The following is a 6000-nucleotide window of genomic DNA, read 5'->3' on the forward strand; positions in this document are numbered from 1 at the left end:
GTTATTCAGATATAGTAGTTCATAGATTTAGCTTGGAAAGACTACCAAAAGTAATATTTAGTCAGTAGTTGTGACAGCCAATCAGTACACTGTCATACAGTGGAATCTTTGTGAAATTTATTATTTTATAAGAAAAGTTGTTCATGCACATACCACGTTCAGCCAGAAACAAGAATACTAAGAGTCCTGAAAAAGTACAGTGGTTTCGATATTCTGTTTTGCCAGCTAGTGTTGCCTAGTTTTTGGCATATTTATTTTTTACTTCTTCGTGCAGTTTAAAGGGCATATTCCTCATCTGATGAACTACTACTGATTTCCTAATATTCATTCATCTTTTACAAAAGATATATTTGTAACTGTAACATGCTGAGAGCACCTAGTCTGTGCTAGGTGTGTCTTGTGTACACATTATGTACACATTTTAAAGTAATGCCCTGATTAGCTAGTATCATCTATACCTATGTAGTATTCAGAATGTTAACTGTACATGTAGAAAATATTAGTGAAAACTACTACAGTACTTCAAAATATTCTGAAAAATATATTACTTTTTATGAAACATTAATGCCAAACTTAAAAACTGTTCTATTAGACACCCATTGGTATAGCTAGAGGATAAGACCCAGAATCCAGAAGTAGGTTCAAGAGAAGGAACTGGGGAAAACAATACTTCTCATTTCCAGATACTAGAAATGAAACCTGCATAAAGATTTCTCCAGGAATTTCACCAGGTCTTCAGTTAGAAGGGTCATGCTATCACTGGCTAGCTGCTGGAAGGAAGAGAGAGTTTTCTTTCCTTTCCCACTTTCCATAAAACACCAGTTACTATAAAAGGATAGCTGGAGCTGTGCTGCTTTCTTCCTGTGCCTCAGGCTCCATTTTTAAAAATATTTTTCTCCCCCTGTATCTTATCCATTGTGAATAACTACTACATTTTCCCGCTGTTAATAGTTTTGTCATATGTCTGCAACAATATAAAATGGACATGTCATGTAACTTAAATGCTGGGTACAGGCTTCTAAAAAGCAGTAACTGGACTTGCAGTCTTGTTAGTTATGCATGGCTGCTGCTTGTTAAAGTGCTACTGTGCAAAAGCTGAAACACTGGAACTGCCTGCTTGCAGAACCAGGAAGACTATGCTGTCTGTATCAGTCAAATTTCCAAATGTAAGTTAGTAACACCCTTTACAACTGAAAAGATAGAAATGTGTTTAGAGTTTTAAATGAAAGCTGTAGAAATTCATAGCATAGGCCTTTTTGGTCACCAGAGAAAACTGCTTGTTTTCATTAGGAATTATGAGACTGCATTTTTTAAAAGAACTGAGATTGAAGTACAGAATTGCATTTAAAAAAACTAAAAAGTATCAGACACCAAATGGTACAGTCCGGATGGTCACAGATAGAATACTATAGCAGAAGTTGACTGATAATCTTTTTCAAGTGTGCAAAGGGAAAGGAATGGTCATTCAGATAATCATATGTTAAATTACTCATTTATGTAATTCAGGTAATCAAAAGAAAAGCAGACTTAGATAAATTAATAATCAACAAGCCTTATTTTTATAAAACAAAAAAATATTATCTTGATCTTGCAGACCTAAATTAAGTAAAAACTACATCCTGTATATATTAAAATACAGGTATCAACCTCCCAGTGAGTTAATACAGTTTCCCTTTTCTTTGTACTCTAGTAACCCAACTCTAGTCTCCAGTGCTTTTTGGTAGTTAAACCAGAAGGAAGTATTAATGTGAGGAGATATTAATGTGTGTGTGCACATATATATATGTACCTCCTTCCTTAATGGATTAATTTAAGACATATATGTAATACAGAGAAAGTATGCTCCTATTTTGTTTGCTGAACACTAATACCTTTACATATGGACTGTTGAATTGACATTTGTTTATCATCTCTGGGATGATCTGCAGAACTAGTAATACCAATCCCAAGGCCAGAATTTGAGAGCAAAGTGGTTTTGAGGTACACAGAAACTTAGCTCACGGTGATGGGAGTTGGCTCCAGTTTCTGTGCCTCAGTCTATAAGCCATGTCCCTACCCAAACTGCTTTTCCAATCCACTTAATACATCTGCCCACCTTTTGTTTTCAGAAAAGCGACAGTGTTGGGGTTTGCTTTATACTGTTGCCACTTTGATTTGTTTCTGTGACAAGCTCCAGAGCTGCAGAAGCAGCCTGGCAGCAGCACTCAAGCTCCAAGTGCAGCAGAACTAGGGAACCCTCCAGGAGCCAGTCACAGCTCTCGGTCACTGGCCAACCCATTGCTTGTAGAAGTTAGCATGCTTAAGTTGACATTGATCCCTCAAGGGACTAGCTACCAGCTAAACAAAACTGGAGCACAGGGCTAGCCAAGCATAGATTCTCTGTGACCCTGTGTCAGGACCTGTGATCCTGTTGTAAAAGCCAGCTATGTTACCTCCTTGCCCTCTGAGACTCCCAGGGAATCCCCAAGTAAACGAGGAGGGGAGTTATTTACATCTCCTTCGTGTCCCCGTCCCAATCTTCTTTTTGTTGGTTTGTTGGGGTTTTTTTGGTAAAAACAAGAGATGATGGAATACTTTAAAAAGGCATATTTGTTCCCTTATGAAGGCTTGCTACAACAAAGCAAGAATAATTTGCCCCATTAATTACAGATAATGGAAAATGTGTATCTATCTATGTGGTTAAAGAAGTGAGCGTACTGTCATCGATGGTATCACGACTGTTGTATACAGCCTGGAAAGGCAGATGCATTTGAGTTTTACTGGTAGGTTAGAATATTTAGGAGCCAGGAGACCTATAAAGTCTAATGATTAAATATACTGAAGGTAAAAATGCTCATTTGCTTGTGCAGAGGAAATAGAGCAAAGATACAGCACAGCAGAGAAAGCTAGCAGGACAAAGGAGATACTATTGACTCATTCCAGACTGCCGACTTAGCAGCTCAACTTTGTTTCCTTTTAACTTTTGTAACAGTAGGAGCTCAAAGCTTCTCAGTCTATTTTCTGCACAAATAGAAACACCCAGACTTCAAAAAGTAATACACTTTGAAGAAACCCAAACCATTAACACATTAAAAACTGTGTGTACTACTAAACAGGGGGTCACGGTTACTTGAATTTTGCAGTGAGTAAATGCTGATGTTTTAGTGATAATTTTACAGTGCTGCATTCTGGCAAACAATTCTCGACAAGTATCAGTTTGTAAAACACTTTTTGTTGTTTTTCAATATTTTCACAGAGTACAAACCCCTCACTTTTTCCACCCCAGTAGCATATTGCAACAAGTTTCTAACCCTATAGAACATTACACTTGTAACACTGGGGAAAGCATACGATGTGTGAAATCTAGATTTTTGTCCTCGGTGCTTAAATCTATTTCCCATTAAAAAAAAAAAAAAATATCAACTTTTTATTGTCCACTCTGGACAATTCAAGGCCATCGCTGTGACAGCTTCTACGCTGACGTTTTCCCTGTACCAAACCCTCTCCGGAGCGTGTGCCCCGGGAGGAGACCAGCCCCCCCCGTGTCCCAGCGTGATCCCGGCGGGGAGGGGGGGGGGGGGGGGGCGGGGGGAGGGAAGCGCAAGACTTAAGACGGGCATTTAACTTCACAGACATCCCGCGCTAACAAATCCACCTCGCCTCTCTCCAAGCGCTTCTCGAGCCTATAAGTATGCGCTTGAAACGTCATAAAACGTCATAAACGCAAATTAATCGGCATCCTGTAAGCCACCCTCGTACCGGAGCGTATAAGTTTGATTTGACTTCTGAATTATTTCGTCTTGGGTAAAACACTCCCCCCCCCCCCCCCCCGCCGCCGCCGCCGCCGCCCCCAGCGCGGAGCCGCTCACGGCCCCGATCCCCGCGCGGCGTGGAAGTGGCGGAGGAGGGGGGGGGGAAAGGCGGGCGGGGCGCCTTGGCGTCGGGGGCCGCGTCCCCCCCCCGTTGGCGCGGCGGGCTGTCACTCAGGCGACGTCACAATACGCCTGTGTAAGCGCTGTAAACACTCGGGCGGGCGTGTGTGTGTGAGTGGCGCGGGGGCGCGCCTCCCCCCCCCCCGCCCCGGCTCGGGCTTGCGCCCGAGCCGGGGCGGGGGGGGGAGGCGCGCCCCCGTTTGTTTCCCTGCGCGCATGGTAGCGGCACGAAAGGTAGCATCACTGGAGCAGGGGATGATGTAATTCTCCCTCCGGCCAGTAACTGCCTGCGCTTGCACCGATCCGACTGGCAAATGGGGGGGGGGGGGGGGTTTACGCGTGATCGTATCAGCATCTCCTGACCGCGCACCCCCCCACCCCTCCCCGCTTTAAACCCCCCTCCACTCATCCTCTCCCCCCCCCCAACCTCCTGGGGCGCGGAGGAGGGAAGGGGTTGGGTGGTTGGGAGGGGGGGGGGGGGGAGCCCCCGCGTCGTGTGTGCAGGGTAAACACGCCGGTGAGCGCCGCGCCGAGCGGTAAACAAGTCTAAGGTGCCCTCCGCCGAACGGCAACTTGGTGCGGGCGGGGTGTCCGTCCGTCCGCCCCCCCCCCGCGCACACACACACGCACACACTTCCCCCCCAAACAAAAGCCCGTTTAATATCAGCGTCAGCTTTTGTTCGGCGGGCAGCGGCAACCGTCCGTTCTCCCGATCACCTTATTTCACCGGTTCTCCTCTCCACCCCCCGCAAATCTGAGGGTCCCCCACGCCCCGACCAACCCCGCTCGCTCCGTGGCGTTGCCCCCCCCCCCCCCTCCCCGCCACTGCACTAAGCGCCTCCAACGCCCCCCGGCCCCGGAGCGCCTGGTCCCTCCTGCCCGCTCCTGGGGCAGCAGGCAGGTAGGCGAGCAGGCAGCACCCCACACCGCCCCCCGAAAAGGCAGTAGCTAAATGGCACTTACTGTTAGCAGAGGAGCGGGGGGGGAAAGCCCTTCTCTCGGTGCAAAAGCAAAATAGCCACTCGCAGGACGTTGCCAGCATAGGAGACAGCGAGGAAAAAAAAAAAAAATCTTCCAGTAGCGGGGGGGGTGGTGTGGGAAGGGGTGGGGGGAGGGAGGATTCGCCTTTTAGCCGGAGAAAAATAAAATCAAAAAATAATCGTGTGTGTGTGTCCCCCCCCCGGTTGCCTTTTTTGTGCAGTTTCAGCAAAGCTGCGAGGAAGTTGGTCCTTTTGTTCCACTATTTATAGATTGCGTCAACATTGCGAAAAGGAGAAGGCGGAGCGGTGGCACTTACTCCTCGCCGAGGGGTGGTGGTGGAAGATATCGGGGTGGAGGGGCGGGGCGGGGGGGGGACACGGACACACACACACACGACGGGGACACACATCCAAACCCAGCGCGTACGAGCGACCTCAGCGCTCTCCGCAGCCGCCGCCGCCGCTGCTGCCCCGGGCACGGGCACCGGGGGAACCGGGCGGCGCGGCGGCGGGGAGAACCGCGCTGCCTCCCCGCTCGGCCGCCGCCGCACAGCACCGCCCCGCGGGCGGCGGGGCGAGGCGCGCCGAACCGAGCGGCCGGGCCCCCCCCGGGGGGGGTGGGGGGGGTTTCGCCGCGCCTCGCCTCGCCCGGGCCCTCCACCTCCATCCCCCGGTAGAACCTGTTGCGACCCCTCGGCTGGGAGCTCCGAGGGCAGGTGCACGCAGCGTTCCAGCCCCGTTTTCTTTCCGAGGTGACCGAAGGGTTAATTTGGGGAGACGAGGGAAAAACAGATTAAGAGCCGGGGAGGGGGGGGAAACGTGAAAGAAGTCTCTTCTCCTCCGCCACCCGAGAAGGAATGGGGAACGGGGGGGGGACACCGGCGCGTTTCTGGCCGAAGGCCAATGTTTCTAAACTGAATGTAAACAAAGAAAACTGCAAACACCAGAGGAGGGCCTTCCACCGCCGCCAAGGCTTGGGAGCGAGTTCCCAAACGGGTGCCGAGCTTTGCCCACCCCCCGTTTCCCTCCCCGTTCTGAGCGCCCACGGTCACCCCGGCCACCGCCCTCGGGTGCCGCGGGACGGGACGAGACGGGACGGGACGAGACGG

General features: G+C 49.6%; 1 long non-coding RNA gene across 6 annotated transcripts in view; it reads right to left on the bottom strand.

The window, feature by feature from the left end:
* Nucleotides 1-5638, bottom strand: part of LOC141919686 (uncharacterized) — a 78790-nt gene extending 73152 nt beyond the window's left edge. For 5 of the 6 annotated variants that reach the window (XR_012622066.1, XR_012622068.1, XR_012622067.1 and 2 more), the window contains exon 1: nt 4875-5638. This is a non-coding gene — a long non-coding RNA (uncharacterized LOC141919686). Of the gene's footprint in view, nt 1-699; nt 771-4874 lie in introns of all 6 variants that reach the window. The other variant, XR_012622069.1, reaches the window with a different exon arrangement.
* Between the last annotated feature and the right edge of the window lie 362 nt (nt 5639-6000).

The sequence above is a fragment of the Strix aluco genome, chromosome 2 (assembly GCF_031877795.1).
Source record: "Strix aluco isolate bStrAlu1 chromosome 2, bStrAlu1.hap1, whole genome shotgun sequence".
Taxonomy (NCBI): domain Eukaryota; kingdom Metazoa; phylum Chordata; class Aves; order Strigiformes; family Strigidae; genus Strix; species Strix aluco.